The sequence below is a fragment of the Hippopotamus amphibius genome, chromosome 9, assembly GCF_030028045.1.
Source record: "Hippopotamus amphibius kiboko isolate mHipAmp2 chromosome 9, mHipAmp2.hap2, whole genome shotgun sequence".
NCBI lineage: Eukaryota > Metazoa > Chordata > Mammalia > Artiodactyla > Hippopotamidae > Hippopotamus > Hippopotamus amphibius.
Window position 1 is genome coordinate 116080284 of NC_080194.1, and position 19513 is coordinate 116099796.

Here is a 19513-nt window from a genome sequence, read left to right on the forward strand (position 1 = left end):
AAGAGGGACAAAATCATTAAGACAGATGGACAAACCCATCCTTTTGGATGCTACTGTGAAAATCTGGAACCAAACTAAGGTGGATCACATATGATTTTCAAAGAATATATTGGTCAAATTTATATCACTTTTTTCAAATCATGTGACTTGTGTGTTCCTAGCAACTAGCAAAGCGCTGGAGAGAGCAGACAGTTATAAAGTAATTACCCAATATTAGATAAATACAGTTGCTTGATTTTTTAGTGGACTCCAAAAAGGATTTGAGAAAGGAAACAGATGCTTAGGGAGAACAACTGGTATGTTAAAAAAAATACCAAAGGCATGTGGATTAATTTGTTTATGTTGACAGATAACTGACTTCTCATTTTTAAAAATTCCCACATTATCTGCTTTATTAGTATTTATTTTCTAAAGCTTTGCATGTGAATCTCATTTAATCCTTGTAACTAATCTATAAAGTACGTACTATTAATATCCCCATTTTACAGATGATGAAACTGAGTCACACACCAGTTCAGTAACTCATTCAAGGCCACACAACCAGCAGGTCACAAAGCCCATACTCATAGCCAAACAGTTGACTCCAAAGCCCATATTACCCTAGTGCCCCCGATTTCCAAGGCAGTCTAAACATTTGGCAGGTGGTATCTTATTCTTTCTCCCAAAAACCACTTGAAGTAGCTTGTTAAAATACTGTGACCTTCCCCAAGTCACTGCACATCCACATGCCCTTGCCGGGTATTGTCTGAGAGACCAAGGTAATTTCCCACAAGGCCAGCTGTATTCCTCACTAGCTGAAAAGCAAAGCAAAATGAAACAAAAGAAAAGGAACATGAGGCGTTCCTTGGGCACATTATGTATTGGACATAAACAAATAAAATGGTTTTAATAAAGGGATGGCAAGTGAGAACATGTATCAGTCACCTGGTACCTTGGTAGACCAGATAACCTTCCTCATGGAGTCTCAGAGACATGAAGAAGGATGTGTTTCTACATCCTGGTTTTTGTACCTTCCAAGATCTGACAAAGGTCTGCAAGTTTTAATGAAAACAATTTGCTTTGTAGGGTGCACAATGTAGCAAGCTAATTTTAGGGTGGAGTTAGCTGGTTAGTTTTATTCTCTGAAAAGTCTGGTTATGTCAACCCACTCCCAGTAGAGTTCCACAGACAGTTGTCTAATAAACTCGAGTTTCCCAATCAGGCCACACACAGTGCCAAGACATACTGCTGACAACAAAGGGTCTTTCTTCAGCACTGTAAAAAACTGGGTGCATTAGGGAAATCTGGTCACAAAAGAACAAGGAGACTCATAAAAGCTCCCCCACGTCTTCCATGCCTTCCTTCCAGCTTGATGCTTCTTGTCAAGAGAAGGAAACTTTCAATACAAAAATGCATTTGAATCATAAAACAAATCCACCCAGTACTTCTGCAGAAAAAGAAAGAAAGAAAAAGAGGCTCCAGAACAAATAGCTAAGTAAAAAATACAAAGGGCTTATACCCCTCTCACCTCCTCAAGGTGCCCCTGGCTCCTCCCCTTCCACTCTCCTCTTGCACTGATGGGTACATTCACTTGACACAGAGTGTCAGCTATCACTCAACAGATGTCACTGTGAAAGTAGAGGAGAAAATGGCCAGAAACAGCCTCTCAAGGGCTTCTGTATAAAAATATACTGACCAGCTTTAATTTTCGGTGCCACGGTCAACTAGACCAGCCCGCGTGTGAACACAGGAACTTATCCCTGCTGTCACCTGAGTCAGGTGAGCTGTGAATGCTAATTCATTTAGATGAGATCTGTGAAAAATATTGCTTTGAGAGAAAGAAGGGCATCTCATTGCTATGCAGACATATACAATCGGGGGAAAAAAAGACTAAAGGTAGCCCAAATAAGGTAGTTCTTCAAGGCAACCCTCAAACTAGAATGTGTGTGTGCAGGGATCACCACGGTTAGACGGCAGTTACAGTCCCAGCCCCCTATCTGAAGTCACGTTTAAAGAGAAGAATCACGTCATCTCACCATCAGATGTGTGTGTATCACATCTCTCTCCTCCAAGCCTTCACCTACTCTGTTCTTTATGCCCAAGACTCTTCCCTCACCACTGGCCCTTAGCCTAAACGGCTAACCCCTACAGGTCCTTTACTTCTCAGCTTAAGTGTCACTTCCCTTGTTTTACCTACAAACGTGCCTGAAATCTAGAAAAATGGTACTGATGAACCTAGTGGCAGGGCAGGAATAGAGACGCAGACATAGAGAAGGGACTTGAGGACACAGTGGGGGAAGGGGAAGCTGGGACAAGGTGAGAGAGTAGCACTGACATATACACACTACCAAATGCAAAACAGATGGCTAGTGGGAAGCTGCTGCAGAGCACAGGGAGATCGGCTCGATGCTTTGTGACGACCTAGGGGAGTGGGATAGGGAGGGTGGGAGGGAGGCTCAAGAGGGATGGGATATGGGAAAATATGTATAAATACAGCTGATTCACTTTGTTGTACAGCAGAAACTAACACAACATTGTAAAGAAATTATACTCCAATAAAGATGAAAAATAAATTAATAAATTAAATAAATAAGTATATAAATAAATAAACAAATATATAAAATGAATAGGACCCATTTGTGGCCAGTTGGTGTAGAGGAAATACACTAAGGTCTTCTAGGAGGAATTTTCTCCCTAATGAAAGGCAAGAGCTGCCTGAAAAATAAGCCTTTTTGTCACTTGTCCTCCCTTCCTTTTTTGCATACTCTCATGGAAGAATATAATACCTAACGCTGCAGCCGTCATCTTCAGATCACGATGTAACAACCCGAAGTTCAAAATCCAACAGGCTAACGTGGCAGAATGGAAGGATGTAAACAGCCTGAACCCTTCACAGCCTGGTAAACTGCTGACTTTATCCTGGGACCACCCATCTGGATTTCTTTCTAAGTGAAATCTGAATATCCTAAGTCACCATTCATTAGGTTTTCTCTCACTTACAGCCAAAAGCACCCAGACTGACACATTCTGCACTTATTAACCTAAATTGTGATGGGCGTTTGCTTGTCTGCCTTCCCACCTAGACTGGGAGTTCCAGAAGGATGAGTGTCTTGCTGTTTACCATCTCCCTGGGATTACAGCACCTGGCAAGGGACGGGATGCCTTAAACATATGTTAAATGAGAGACTCATTTCCCTCACACCCGCTCCCCCAGTTCCCAAGAACTAAAACTCAGTGCTGACCCACTTCTATCTTTCTGAGCCTTTAGAGATTATCTTTGATGTGGGATCTGGCACCCCTCAGCTCTCAGAATGCTATGACACATCTTAAAAAGTCAACTCTTTCTCAAGCTTTCTCTAAGTCAAATAGATATTTTTCAGACTTCAATTTAGAAAGTCTCTTAGTGACATTCAACATGGTTGATCACTCCTTCCTTTTTAAAACCCTTACGGCCATAACACTGCATTTGCTTTCTTTTTTATTGAAACAATATTGATTTACAGAATGGAAGAAAATATTTGCAACTGATAAGACTGACAAGGGGTTAATATCCAAAATATACAAGCAGCTCCTATAGTTCAATATCAAAAAGGCAAACAACCCAATCAAAAAAATGGGCAGAAGACCCGAACAGACATTTTTCCAAAGAGGACATACAAATGGCTAACAAGCACATGAAAAGATGCTCCATGTCACTAATTATTAGAGAAACGCAAATCAAAACAACGAGATGTCACTTCACACCTGTCAGAATGGCTGTCATCAAAAAGTCTACAAATAACAAATGCTGGCAAGGAGGTGGAGAAAACAGAACTCTTGTTCACTGTTAGTGGGAATGTAAACTGGTGCAGCCGCCATGGAAAACAGTATGGAGGTTCCTCAAAACACTAAAAACAGAACTACCATATGATCCAGCCATTCCACTGCTGGGTGTACATATCCAGGAAAAAACAAACACTAATTCAAAAAGATACATGCACCCCAATGGCTTCAATTATCACCTTTATGTTGATAACTCCCAAAGTTGTATCTCCTTTGAACTTTCCTCTGAGCTCAACTACATGCCTCTAACTACCTATTTGATATCTATACATAGATGTCTCAAAACCATCTGAATTCTCAATATTTGTGAAACTGAACTTATTATCTCCCCTGACTCCTCCACATCCAGATGAAGGTATCAGAAGCCCACCTCAACCTTAAGGCACTAAAGGAAATGTATCGGCTCAAGTAACAAGAAAGCTCTTAGACAGAGCTGGTCTCAGGCAAGCGTGGATTCAGGAATTTAAGCAACAAAATAAGATCTCCCTTGCCATCTCTCATCTCTATTAATCTCCACCTAACTCCTTTCTCTCTCAGGGCAAACCAGCTTTCTACATAAGCAGGAAACATCTCCACAGGTCGAAGCACCTGTAGGACTTCATCCTCCCTGCTCCAAGACCCCAAAGGCAAGGCCCCTTTGCTTTCACCTCCAACATCCCACAAAAAAGAATCTCACTGTGCAAACCTTGCTCACCAAGCCAATACCTGCTATAGCCAGGGGTGGTGAGTTTTCCTGGAGGGAAACCTAACCCAAAATCAGATGACTGGATTAACAGTTCTTCGATGGGAGAGGGCTCAGTGTTTGCTGGACAGGTTAACAGAGCAGATGTCCTCCAATTACCCCCAGCCAGCTCTTCTTTGTGGTCACTGTCTTGGTAAGTAAAGCCACCCTTCTCCCATCCACTGACACAAGCCAGAAACCCAGGAGTTCCTGCTGCCTCCCCTCTCTCTCATCCCCCAAAGGCAAGCCAGCACCATATCCTTTCAATGTTGCCCCCCAGATGTCACTCAACATCATCCAATTCTTTCCATCCTCACTGCCATCTCCCTAGTCTAAGCTACCAGAAACTTTTCCTAGACTATTTTATCAACCTTCTACAGGTACTTACTCTCGTCTCCCCAGTCCATTCCCTACACAGCAACCAGGCTGATCATTTCAAAGTGTGAACCTGACCCTGTCCCCTGTCTGCTAAAACCATTAGACAGCCCTCCATCTCTCCAAGGATAAAGCCCCATATCTTTTTCTTTTTTTGGCCACGCCGCACAGCATGTGGAATCTTAGTTCCCTGACCAGGGATCGAACCCGGGCCCCCTGCATTGGGAGTGCAGAGTCTTAGCCACTGGACCACCAGGGAAGTCCCAATCCCCGTATCTTTAACGTGTCCTGTAATTCCCTGCGTAGCTATCTCCTCTCCAGCTTCATTCCAGCTACGCCTCTCTCTCTTACTGAGCTCCAGAACCCTGTGTCTTTAGTTCTTCCAACATGCCAGCGCCTCCTTGTCATGAGGCCTTTGCATGTGCTGTTCCCTCTGCTTGGATTGCTACCCTCCCGAACACACACACACAGATACACACACACACACACACACACTTTCACCTCCTACTCATCCTTCAGATCTCATATCAAATGTCACTTATTTAGGAGAGTTTCCCCACACTCTCCGAACCTCTAATAGGTTACAGCTCTTGCTAGATGTTCCAACTGCACCCCCTCTGTTATATTCTCTTACAGTCCTGGGTCCCGTTCCTTCACACTACTCAATCGGCTCACTGTTTTAACTTTATTTACCTTGACTGATTATACCGTTCTTCCCCATTGAAAGACAAGTGCCACAAGCCCAAGAATCAACTGCTTTCACTTACCTTTGTGTCCCCAGCCCCAAGCACCGTGCCCGACACGTTGCGAGGCAACCAATATGGAATGAGAAATAAACGTCTGAATCATTTCTGGAAAGGACAGAGGTTAAAACTACAGGTTGTGGAGTCAAACAGGTTAAAATCTTGGGCCCATCGGGACTTCCCTGGTGGTCCAGTGGCTAAGACGCTGCACTGCCAATGCAGGGGGGCCCGGGTTCAATCCCTGGTCAGGGAACTAGATCCCACATGCATGCCGCAACTAAGAGTTTGAATGCTGCAACTAAAGATCCCGCATGCTGAAATTAAAACCCGGTGCAGCCAAATAAATGAATAAATATCTTGGGCCTATAGAAATACAACGTGTGTCACCTTGGACACATCACTTAGAATTTCCCTTCTTTAGGTTTCAACATCCTCATCTGCAAAATATGGACCATAATAAGGACTCATAAGATGACCTACCTAAAGCACTGAAAACAATGTCCACAACACAGAAGGCAGATGTACCCGTTACAATTAATTTTATCCAACAACAACTAAAACCCAAAATAGTATGGCTGAGGCAATACAAAAAGGCACCCCTCTCTTATCCAGAGGTTTCCATCAGGCTCCTTCTGTCCTGCTGCTTCTTCATTCTCGAGATGATGCTCTCTCCACACAGCACCAAATTGCTGTTGAACTTCAACTCTCATGTTCACGTTCTCATCAACAGCAAAGAGCATCCTTGTAAGGACCTTTCTCAGAAGTCGTACCTAGCATCTGCTCCCAAATTCCCCTGGCCCCAACTTAACCTTGGCAGCCACATCAAGCAGAAAGAAGGCCAGGAAACATAGTCTTTATTTCAGATTGTCGTGTGCTCAACAAAAATGGAGAGATGAACAGCAGCCTCTTTTACAGCAAGACAGTGAAAGGAAAATTCTTACACAGAAATCAGGCATTTTATGTCAAGGAGTGCCTTCATAAAAGATGATATGGGCAAATGAGATTGTAGAAGCACCCTCCCCAGAAACACATCTGGTCACAGTAATGGGCACATAAATGCATTTCCTGGATTTTAAAGAAAACCACCACCACTATCACCTATGTGAACTTTCTAATTCCCTGGACCCTGGGCTCCAGTGAAAATGTTCAGCTCTGGTCTTGCCCAGCGAGAAGCCTTCAGAGGTTCATCCCACTGTCACTCACATAGGCCTGCCTTGAGATTTGCTCTCTGAATGATGCAAAATGCTTACAGGTGCCAGGCTGGACTTTCCAGGGTGCCCCAGGGCAGTCTTTTGTCTGCAAAATCCACCCCCCACCCCAGGGCAGGTCACCAACAGGACGACTATGGCTTTGCTTACCTGACACACTGAGGGCTTCCCCACTTGTCACTAACCACCACCTCAGAAATTTAATCTTGCTTTACAACTAAAGCAATCCTGTCACTTCACTTAAATTCACTTGGGAAAAGTTTAAAAAAGGAATCTTTGGCCTCACTGTGAATTCCCAAGTCTGATAGAAAAAAAAAAGATTCTGCCGCAGTTCAAAGAGAGAAAGGGATGTGTTTACGTTTTCCCCATTTTGTGCAGAAAGGAAAGGAGCATTGATTATTATTTTGATAACAGAAACTAAACTTTAAATAAGATCATTCAAGAAGGATAACCATAGTCAAACTGCCTATTTTCTTTCATCTCATGGAAATGATACATGGAATCATTGTCCTTACTATGAAAAGCTTTTATCAAGATACCTGGGGCACCAAAGGGGCTGAGTTTCACTGTCTGTGACATTACTTGGGGACAACATGGAGGTCTTTCCAAAGAACTTAGAAATAAGATTACCATCTGACAGCTTATCAAAATATATCAAAGTGTATCAAAATTTTGCAAGTGCGTACTCTTTCCATTTTCTCTACAGACATACGCATTCAAGAGCACAAGGGTGTACCCTCTGTAGCCTTGTTTCTAGAAGCAAAGGGTGGAAACGATGGAGATGCTCACAGAGAGTGGAGAGGTTAAATATATATTACGATACAACCCTACAGGGAAACACAATGTCAAGATTACGAAACAGAGAACTCAACCTCTGTACAGTGTCATGGAAAACTCTTCACGACCTCCTGGTGAGTAGCCATGGCAAAGGCGGGCTCTGAAGCCAAAAGGTCTCACTTAATTGTTTCCTGGCTCTGAGGCTATGAGTAAGTTACTCAACATCTCTAAGCCGGAGTTTGCGCATCTGAAAAATGGGATAATAACAGAATCACCTCATAGGACCCTGTAACACAGCACCTAGCCTAGGAGACGGTGAGCTGGCATGGGACAACTGTTAATTCACTACAGTTCTGTGACAGCCTTAGTAGTATCAATGACACCTCATCCGCATCATCGGACTGTATCACTGAACACTTCTTACTCCACTGTATAAATCATTCAAAGGGAAACACAGGCCAACTATAAGCAGTGGCTACTTGCTGGGAATGAGGCTGGCAGTGCGGGAAGCAGGATGTGAATGCTGGAAAAGTCTTTGGCTTTATTTTCATTTATGTGTTCATGGTTTTTTCTTCTAAAACCAGCTGTGTTACTTTTGATCATAAAGTGTTTTTTTCCCATATTGGCCTCTAAGAATTAAACTTTAATTGCATCTTTTAAGGGATGAGAGCAGAGATATGCAAAGTCCCCTGGAAGGAGATTCTGAGCCTCAGGACCTGATGTAACTCGACTGAAAATAGTAACATCTAAAGAAAGGATGTGACTACCTATGGGCTGGGGGTGGGGATGGCACCGAGTCCTAGTAGCTTAGGAAGAACAGGGACAGCAGAGGTGGCCAGGCATCCAAGCAGTTCACGAGGAGAGAAAATTTTGGTCCTGAGACTCATATTTGCATGTGTGTCGTCCTCCAGGCTCTTCCCTCAGCTTTTGCTCTGTGTTAAGGACCGAATGGTGTCCCCCCTCCCCACATTCATGTGTTGAAATTCTAACCCCTAGGACCTCAGAATATGACCATATTTGGAGATAGGGTCTTTCAAGAGGTAATTAAGGCAACATGGGCTCATTAGGGTGACCCTGGTCCACTATGACTAGTGTCCTTTTAAGAAAAGGAAACCTGGACACAGACACACGGAGGGAAGACCACGTGAAGACACAGGGAAGAGAAGATGGCCATCTACAAGTCAGAGAAGAAGCCAGCCTTGCCGACACCCTGATCTTGGACTTCTGGGCTCCAGAACTGTGAGAAAATACACTTCTGTTGGTTAAGCACCCTTAGCGTGTGGTATTTTGCTATGGCAGCCCTGGCAAACTAATATACTCTGTTAGTGATTCTTTTTCCATACATGAATTTTACATTTTCTGTGTGCAAATCCATCAATCTTTCCCTTTATGGATTCTGGGTTGTCATTTTTTTAAAATCTTGATTTAAAAGGACTCTGCCATTCCAACAGGATTAAAACACATCCATACCACCTTATCACCTTTGTTGTTGTTGCTGTTGCTATGGCTGTACTGTGGTACCTCTTTTGCTTCGTTCTTTATCCGAAATATACTTCTGTAATTTGGGTCTGGTCAGGCCCTAACTTTGGGGTGGCCCATTGTCTATATCACTTCTTTACTCATAAAAATGTTGGAATTATATTATAGAAGTGGATTCAGACACAGGAAAACATTCATGATACACATTTAGGTGAAAAGAGGAAATTATGTTTAAAAATACACATTTTTGAAATAAAATGATTTATGTATACTTCGTAAGTATTGAAAAATGTATGAAAGAACATGCACTAAATTATTAGTATCAGTTATCTCTGGGTGATAGGATTTTTTATGCTTTCCATATTTTCTAATTGACTTTACCGAAATAATAATTTAAGTAAAATCCTACTGTGTCTCAGATTTCCTTTTCTTATGAGGACACTAGTTACAGTGGATTAGGGCTCACTCTGACGACCCCATTTTGACTTAATTACCTCTTGAAAGACCTTATCTTTAAATACGGTCATATTCTGAGGTCTTAGGAGTTAGGATTTCAACACATGAATTTGGGAGGAGGACACAAAACTATGACCAGAATACAGAATTTGATAGTGAGACTCTGGGATTCAGACCAATTCATGTTAGGATCAGGGTGACCTTGGGCAAGTTATTTAAGTTCCCTGCCTTAGTTTTTGCATGTGTAAAAAATGGGTATAAGAACTGGTGGTCATGAGGTCTGTTGTTTGGGGAGAGAGTTCATATAAACGTTTTTGGTGGGAAAAACATGCATTCGATGGCACTATAATGTTCCTCCCAACTCTGAAGGAGAGCAAAGCCCCGGGAATAGCAGGTGTCCCTCATCAGGACAGGGAAATTCAGTAGGTGTGGTTCATAGTGTAGGCAGGGAGACAAGAAAAAAAGCTGGCCTTAGGAGAAGCCAGGATTCTGAAGCTCTTCTACTCCACACCCGCCACTTTGCACTTTATAAAGACCAGGAGTATTCATGTCACAGAGCTTTGTAACATGGGATGACGTGATAATTAAAATTTCAGCCAAAGTACTGCTCATGAAAACACTTTCCCAAAGGCAGCTGTCAACCTTGGGGGGGGACAGTCTTCATCAGGAGCAAGAATGTGATCATGATGTCCCTGAGCAAAGCAGCCTCTGCGACCAGCCCCTCCTTGCAGAGATACCCCACAACCAAGGCAGCTTATGGGAAGCATTTCTAAGTAAGATGCCAGGGAAGAGATGCTTTCCCTCCCTCACATGGCTTTGAAATAGCCAAGCCTGAAGGATTTTTTTTCCCTTCTCTTTCTTTTTAAAAAAATATACAGCCCAGGGGCAAATCTCATACCTCAGCTGCCCGAAAAGGGGTAGCTGAGTCACTGGGTCTCTGAAGCTGCCAGCTCACAGCAGGGCTTGGAAAATCAATACCTCTCTCTGAAGTTATCCAAAGTACCGAGACCTTTAAACCAAACTCCAGTAGGTAGACACTATCAACAGTCTTTCACAGTGTTAGGAGATGTGGGTTTATTTCCCAAACAGCCTTGAAATGTGACAACGGGAGCTGTTCTCTAAGATGTGGACACGTGGAATTCGGCTGCGGAAGCCAGAGAATCACAACTCTGTCTGTTGACAGGAACAGACACAGCTGGACTGTGGCTGGAACACTCCCCAAGCATCACAGCCTTGTGGCTACAAGAACATGCCCTAAAGGCCTATGTTGGAAGCCAGGTTGCAACACTAATGACCTGTGTATCTTTGGGAATCACTCTTCACCTCTCTGTGGCTTAGTGTTCACCTAAAATCAGGTACCCTAGCTCAACAGGGACTGCTGTGAGGATTAAATAAGATACAGGAAAGACACGTATGCACTGGGGTTTTCTTTTAATCCTATAAGCACTCCAATGAAGTTAGCGGTTGTTATTAAGGATACATAATATGTAGAAGCACAATTGCTAGAAAGGAGAAGTCACAAAAGTTCACTTCCCACCTAATCTCTTCATTTTGAAATTTTGCCTTTTTCTGAACTAAGAGAGAATCTGGAAGAGGACTTCAGACTCTCAAAATAAATCACAAGAAACCTGGAAGAGAACAGTGTGAAAACAAGAGTTCAAATATATGGGCCTTACAGAGGCTGGATAGCCAGCAAATATTTTTGTGACTCTTCCTAGTTTCCATCTCTTTCACCTCCAGCAGGCAAACCCTTCAAGGGAACAGTCCTGTGGCTTTCTTTCAGGGGGAAATGATGGGGAGGGACCCTATGCAAAGGGGGAAACGTCACCGCCTGCTAATGAGAATCCCCCAGACAATACACAAGGTACCTATTTTTAAACAAAACACCAATGCACTAGATTTGACCCCCCAAAATTTTTCCCCAAAATGTAGATTTATTTTTATAAAAAGTCTTACAAAAGCATAAAAAATTAAATCACACTTAATTCCCTATTAGCAGCCTTACCTTAACTGCAAAGAGGGTAATGACACAGAATCAGGGTTGTTCTAGAAATTCTAGACTATCTAGTTGTTACATTAAGGCTGATGACATGCCAAATCATTTCTCCCTCTCGACTTGAAGTGAATCTGGGCAGGAAGGCTTCAAGTGATGAAACGATTTCACTTGCTATTTGAAGAATTTTCTTGTAAGATATATAATCTCTTTAAATTTTCCCAGGCAGCTGCTAGGGGTTGCTAGGGAAGTGATGGAAATAGAAAATATGCTAAATAAATAATTAGTGATTTCTGATGGGAAGGTGCTTTAGACATTTTTTTTCAGGATGTCACACACCTTAGGAACCAAGACTGGACAAATGTCCTATCCTGTCTTCCCTCCCTCTCTCCCTTCTTCCCCTCCTCCCTTCCCTTCTGTGTTAAAGAAGAAAAAATAGATAACTAATAAGGACCTACTATATAGCACGGGGAACTCTACTCAATACTCTGTAATGACCTGCATGGAAAAAGAATCTAAAAAAGAGTGGATATATGTATATGTATAACTGATTCACTGTGCTGTACACCTGAAACTAACACAACATTGTAAATCAACTATACTCCAATAAAAATTATTAAAAAAAGGAAGAAAGGAAAGAAAGAAAGAAAAAGAGAGAGAGAGAGAGAAAGAAAGAAAGGAAGGAAGGAAGGAAAGAAGGAAGGAAGGAAGGAAGGAAGGAAGGAAGGAAGGAAGGAAGGAAGGAAGAAAGAAAGAAAGAAAGAAAGAAAGAAAGAAAGAAAGAAAGAAAGAAAGAAAGAAAGAAAGAAAGAAAGAAAGAAAGGAAGGAAGGAAGGAAAGAAAGAAAGAAAAGAGACAGAATTGTCAAGCAGAGGGAGATTTTGAGCCATGCTGTGCCCACCTTGGTGGGGAGATACAGAAGAGCACCTAGACCCTCCATCCCCACTCAAGTCAGTGAAACTCTCCATATATATCAGTATTTTATTCCATTGTGCTTCGAAGAAAGATTATGTCTGAACAGAAGAGTCTTGAAATAGACATCTGTGGTTTTGGCAGAAGCATCCATTTCCCTTCTTTGATAACCGTATCCTGGTTTTCTGCTTTGGGAAAATGCCCACGTCTCATCCTCTGTGCCCCCAGGGGAAGCATCCCGCCTCTGCTCCAGAGAGGCAAGTACCTCAAGCCTCACACCCCCTCTGGCAACAAGGGCTGCCTGCAGGATGTGTGCGTGACCCCATAAGAGGCAATGAGACTTCAGCAGACACTTCTTGGACAAAGATGGAGCATTTTTCCTACTGCACTGGGGGTGAGAAGACTAGGCTGGCACCCACTACTAAAGCCGTTCCCACCCACGACTTCTCAAATATATAAGCCATTAAATCCCATTTTGGTTCATGCTCTGTTCAGATTTTACCTGGAATTTCTGCATGTTATAGCCAGAAGAATCCTAGCGAACAGTTCCACAGCTCCACTTCAAACCACTGGGAAAGACTTCTTTAAATGTGCTCGTTAGATTGGCGGCAATTTTTTCCTCCTCGTGGAGGAAAGGGAAAGAGACTGGAAAGAGGCATAATCCCAAGAAATCTAGGAGCACCAAGGTCAAGAGTTAAAGGTAAACTAAAAGAAGGGACTCTCAACATACATGAATGAGAACCAGTGAGTACCGAGCAAACTCATATTTTATTCTAAATAAGAAAATCAGGGACTTCCTACCTGGCGCAATGGTTAAGAATCCTCCTGCCAATGCAAGGGACAGGGGTTCAATGGCTGCTCCAGGACTATCCCACATGCCGCGGAGCAACTAAGCCATGCGCCACAACTATTGAGCCCATGTGCCGCAACTACTGAAGCCCGTGCCTAGAGCCCATGCTCTGTAACAAGAGAAGCCACACCAATGAGAAGCCCGAGCACCACAAGGAGTACCCCTGCTCCCCACAACTAGAGAAAGCCCGTGTGCAGCAATGAAGACCCAAAGCCACCAAGAAAGAAAGAAAGAAAGAAAGAGAGAGAGAGAGAGAGAGAGGGAGGGAGGGAGGGAGGGAGGGAGGGAGGGAGGGAGGAAGGAAGGAAGGAAGGAAGGAAAGGAAGAAAGAAAGAAAGAAAGAAAGAAAGTTTATTTATTTTAAAAAAAGAAAAGAAAAGCAGTGGTTCTGGGTAAGGTCATGGAGTTTTTGTTGGCTGAAATCGCCATGCGATTTTCAAAGTCTAAATGGGCAGTAAACCTACTTAATATCTGGCATATATGTTATAAAAATAATTTCTAATATTAAATGTCTTAACATATACTTGTGGAACTATGATATATTCATTTTGTTTGTCCATATTCAGACATTCATAGCTAAGCAGGAAAGAAAAATGCCACCTGGCAATATACTCTCTATATCTGAACACAAATTTTAAAAATTGGCTAAGAAGTGGGTAGAGAAAAAAGATAGCCAACTGTATGAGTTTGTTTGTCTTAAACATGCTCTAAACATCTGTTTTGATGTCTGTTTATTGTTTACTGAAAGTAAACATTTCATAAAGTCTCTTATTTTACAGGGGCAAAATATGCAGGATTAACCCAAATTGGAAGGAGCCTGAAGTTATTCACACCTTTTATCTCAGGAAAAGCCTTACTTTGAAATCAGCCTATGTCACATGACCACCACCTAGTGGTGATGTACTTAAATAGCAGGAATAGCTGAGAGTTACATAAATATCTTTTAAATGGACCCCAGCAATGGCATAGTCATTTCGATCAGAACTAGATCTTCCCTCCAGGATGGGGGAATTAAGACCTAGGAAATTAAGAAACCAGAAAGTAAGAGCAGAACAAGTATGGAATTAAGCAACTACTAGTGGTAACACTGTTTTTACCAGCATTTTCCAATGACTGGAGCTCTTAGCACTTAGTGAGTCCAGGCAGTACAAGAAAAGGTCATATTGAGGAGGGGCAATTAAGCAGAGGTTCTAATGAATGGAAGATGCAAACCATGCAGTTATCTAAGGAAAAAGCATTACAAGTGGAAGAGGCAACAAGTGCAAAGGCCCTGAGGCAGGGCCATGTTTGGCTTCTTGGGGTACAACAAGGGGGATAGTGTGGTTCAGGCAGAGAAACAAAGACAAGAAGGCACATGAATGTGGTTGAAGAAGTGGGCAGGTGTCAGATTCTGTAGGGCCTTGTAGATCGTGATCAGGACTTAGAATTTTTTTCTAGGTTGACAAAAAGCCATTGGAAAATGTGAAATAAGAGAGTAATGTGGTCTACTATATGTTCTAAAAGGATCACTTAACTCTAGTCACTGACTACAGAGGTCAAGAGTGTTAGCAGAAATAAGAATAGAAGTCTACTGCAACAGTCTGAGCAAGAGATGCGTGTAGTACCGAAGGCAGACTGATAGACAGATAGGTAGACAGTTATCTATGTATACAAACGTGTGTGTATATATGTATATCTCCACCTAATCAAACACATTTATAGTAATAATATAGTCTTTACAAATACTGAAGAAAATTATTTTTCATGTAAAAATGTCAATACAGGCAACTACATTTATATGGCAAAAAAAAAATGCAAGAGTAATACTTATGACTAACATTTAGAAGACACCAAACTCTCAAGATCGAAATATACTATTGGAGAATCTGGTAAATGTTATGTGCTCTTCTAAAATTTCCTGTGACCTCCTAAAATAGTTCTGTGTTCTAGTTGCAAAAAACATTATGCCTACTCAATTTATTTCATCCTTCCAACAGGATTCCCTTCTTGATGGAAGAGAATAAAAAGAGGTCTAGTACAACCATATCCTTGTGTTAGTTACTTTAGCAGATAGCTAACCCCAGACTCACTCTCCCCTTCTTCTTGGGCACAGAGACACTCATATAGTCCCCAGGACCCTCTGCAGTTAGATGTGGCCATGCATTGGAATTCTCACCGACAGGAGGAGAGTGGAAGTTATGAGTATCATTTCTGTCACTTGCTCAAGAGGAAACTGCTTCCTAGACTTTGCCCTCTGCCTGACCATTGGCTGGAAGCTAAATGGCGTAGAGTCTCAGCTCTCATCACGCAGGAGAAAAATCCTCCAAGGCAGGGGTTCTCACTCAACCACAAGCAATTTTGCCTTCCAGGGACATGTGGCAATGTTTGGAGGCATTTTTGGCTGCTCAAATGAGGGGTGGAGAGTTAACTATTGGCATCTTGGGAGGGCAGAGGCCAGAGACGTTGCTAAACATCCTACTATGCACAGAACAGCCCCTTGCCATGAAGACTTTCTGACCCCAAATGTCCACAATGCTGAAGTTGAACAGCTTTAGTGTAAGGCCACCTTTCTCAAACTTTATGCAAAATAATTCCCCAAGTATCTTCTTAAAATGTGAACTCTGCTTCAGAAAGTTTGGGACGGGATCTGAGATTCTGCTTTTCTAACAAGCTCCAGAGGGGATGGCAGAGCAACAAGATGGAAAGAATAGAACTTGGGTCTCTGAATGGTCTCCCTGAGCACAGCTTCCCCAGCAGTCCAGTCTGGCTGGAGTACCTGTGCAGGGCTGCTACTCAAACATATATACCTGCACACCTGAACTCACTGTTTTCAGCTTGTGTTTCTTCTGAGTGGTTGGTCTCCATGCAGCACCGATTGCTACAGACTTCGAATATCAACTTTCATTACAGGGGAGAAAATCACCTATTTTATTTAAGCCACTGTAGGTTAATCTTTTTGTTGCAACAGTTCAGTTTTTCCCCTAACTAGTACAGTGACCATCTGCAAGTAGTGGACAGTGACATCTATGCCACTGTCTGGCAAGAGACCTAAAGAGCGGCAGAGATGATATTTTTCAGAAAAAGAGAAAAAGCAAAGGGAAGAAAAGAAACAAGATGGCCACTTCCAGAGATACCTGGGAAGAGTGTTTTGCTGCTGTAACAAAGGACCCCAACCTAACCGGCTTAACATGCTGGAAGTCAGAAGTCTGAAATGGATCTCCATGGGCTTACAATCGAAGTGTCAAGAAGGCTGCATTCCTTCTGGAAGTTTCAAGGAAAAATCCATTTTCTTGCCTTTTCGGTAGCTTCTGGAAGTTGCCTGAATTCCTTGGCTCTTGGTCCCTTCTTCTATCTCCAAAGCCAGCAACAGCAGGTAGAGTCCTTTGCGTGCTGCCGTCTCTCTGATTCTCCCTCTTCTGCTCCCTCTTAAAAGGACTCTTGCTATGACATGGGGCTTGTCCAGATAATCCAGGGTAATCTCCCATCTCAAGGTTAGCTGTTTAGTAATCACAAGTCCATCTGCAACCTCCATTCTTCTTTGCCATTTAAAGAAGCATATTCACAGGTTTTGGAGATTAGGATGCGGTTTTTGGGAGGGCGCGTTATTTTACCTTCCACAGTTTAGAAAGTAGGCTAGTCAGACAGCCAGAAGGTAGGGATCTAACATGCCCACCTTGCAAATGCAGAGAGGGTGCACAGGAAAAAGAGATGACAGGTCATTTGAGAGCAAAATGAGAGAATCTTCTGGTCACTCCCAAAGCTCGTCAACTGCAGGGCAATCCTAGAAAAGCAAATGTGCCCTAGAGCTTTTTTATGTTTTCTCAATATGAAAGAATAATGCATCAGTGATCATGAGTCAGGTAAAAGAATTATGCAGACAGAGGTTCTCCAGGAATTCTCAGGATCTTTATGTAGTCTGCCCTCACAGTGTTTGATACCCATGGTATATAATAGTTTCTGTAAATTAAACTTCTTAATCTAACTTTATGATAAGAGTGCTTGTCCTGTATTTCAGGTACTCCCTGGAGTGCAACATTCCAGAAAACCAATTATCTGGGGGAGTTCACGGAAACGTGCGTGGATTAACAACAACTACAGAATGTAGACAAAGCAGATGCCGGCACATCCCCACCATTCTTCCCTTGCAAAATCACTGGGGGGTTATTTCAAACTGTTATTCCCATTTTAGAGATGAGAAAATAAAGGCTCAAAGGCTCTCTATGCACACAGCACAAGGTAGACACAGAACTCAGACTCAAATCTTTAATTTCTGATTTTAGGTTCAGCTTTCTTTTCTAAATATCACAGAGCTCCAAAGAGGCAAACTGCCCTATGATAAAGGCACTCAGGCAGTGTGACTCAAATTTCCTCAGCTCCAGGGACACACAAACCTCCAAGCCCCTGCAGAGGCCTTACCCTGGAGGCAGAAAGGTGTATCTACACCTGTAGTGAGCAACAGATCCAACACGGCCTCAATGTAATTGTTTACTAAATGGCAATGATGTCATTTTGATACTGCATTTAGAGAAACATCATCCAAACTACTCTTAGAGCATAACAGTCTATCAGGAATAATCCAGGCTCTTCCAAAACTTTGGCAACTACAGCAACAAAGGCAAGGAACCAAAAGCCACCCGTTACAATGGAAAGACACCTGGCTTGGGACAGCCTGCTGTGTGACCCCTGGACTGTCACCTGCCCTTCTGAAGTCTCCTGCTCTTTACTTGTAGCACTGGGATAAGACAGTATCTGCTTCACCGCCGTGAAGAATAAATGGGATAATGTGGTGTGCCGCCGGGACCTTTTAGGGAGACCGTCTAGCCCACACAGCTTGTTTGAGTGAGTTTCTCTTTCTTGTACCCAAAATAGTCTTGCAAAAATAGTACGCAGAAGAGCTGAGAACAATTCTTAGCCAGAGTTCCCAAGGAATGTGAGTGTGTGATTTCTTTGCAGCAGCCTGGGGTTTTACAAGAAAACAGTACAGAGAAGGTATCCCTTTCATTCAATAAGTCATTGATTCAGAATCAGTGATGAATAAGCCACCATTATGGAGTGCTTACCACGTACCAAGTGCTGCTTCTGGTTCAGAGCACTGGCTAGATCAGGTGGGACAAGACCCTGCTCCCATGTACTTGATCTTCTGGGGAGGTAAGTCATTAGGATGATTTGGGAGAGTAATACATGCTCTGAAGAAAATAAAACAGTGTAACGCTAGAAGTGGAAGAGAGTTTTTGAATTAGGTAGTTAGGATAGGTCTTTGGGAGGAGCTGAAATGTGAGCCCAGATCTGAAGGACAGATAACTAGATAACCTGCAAGTCTAGGGACCTGGGGGCAGAGAAATCCTGGAAGGGGAAACAGAGAGTTAAAATGCCCTGAAGTGGGAATGAGCTGGGTCCCAGGACAGAAAGTGAGACACTTCCACAGTCCTTTTTGGGGGCAAAACCCCACAATTAGCCTGTTCTGTAGGCAGGCCACGCGCACAAGGGAAACCAAAACCTTCTAGCACAGAAAACCTTCTAGCTGGCATCTACTATTCACTCCCAGGATGCTGGAAGACAACCCTTCCAGTGGAAAAGAGCTTGGGGATAAATGAAAGGAAATGCCGGGGACTTCCCTGGTGGTCCAGTGGTTAAGACTTTGCCTTCCAATGCAGGGGATGCAGGTTCAATCCCTGGTCAGGGAACTAAGATCCCACATGCCTCTCAGCCAAGAAACCAAAAACATGAAACAGAATCAATATTGTAACAAAGTCAATAAAGACTTTAAAAAATGGTCCACATCAAAAAAAAAAAAATCTTAAAAAAAATTAAAAGAGAAGAAATGCTATATGTACACCTGGGTTTGAATCCCAGCTCCACCCAGCTCCACATCTTGAGCAAGCTGCCTGACCTCTCTGTGCCTCAGTTCTCTGACCATGTACAACGTGGACATTCACAGTACCTGTCTCACCAGGTTCGTGGGAAGACTCAATGAATCCACCGCCTGGGGCAGAACCTGGCACATACAGCATGTGGCCACCACCGAGATTCTTACCACTTTGCTACTGTGATTCTTTCAGGTCCAGATAGTAAAATTTCATCTCCCTGTTCCATTAAAAATAACCATCACTTATCCAAGATTTCTTTTTGTTTTGTTTTGTTTTTTGGGTTTTTGGGGGTTTTTTTGTTTCTGTTTTTTTTTGCTCTGTAACAACAGGAGGCACCCAAATGTACTAATTT

General features: G+C 42.7%; 1 protein-coding gene and 2 non-coding genes across 3 annotated transcripts in view; 1 reads left to right on the forward strand and 2 right to left on the reverse strand.

Annotated features, from left to right (window-relative positions):
- Window positions 1–19513, reverse strand: part of HS3ST4 (heparan sulfate-glucosamine 3-sulfotransferase 4) — a 416709-nt gene that overhangs the window by 387883 nt on the left and 9313 nt on the right. The window lies entirely within an intron of this gene.
- Window positions 5084–5156, reverse strand: TRNAG-CCC (transfer RNA glycine (anticodon CCC)). Its single transcript has one exon. It is a non-coding gene; the product is annotated as a tRNA-Gly (tRNA).
- TRNAG-GCC (transfer RNA glycine (anticodon GCC)) lies at window positions 5820–5893 on the forward strand. The gene has a single exon. It is a non-coding gene; the product is annotated as a tRNA-Gly (tRNA).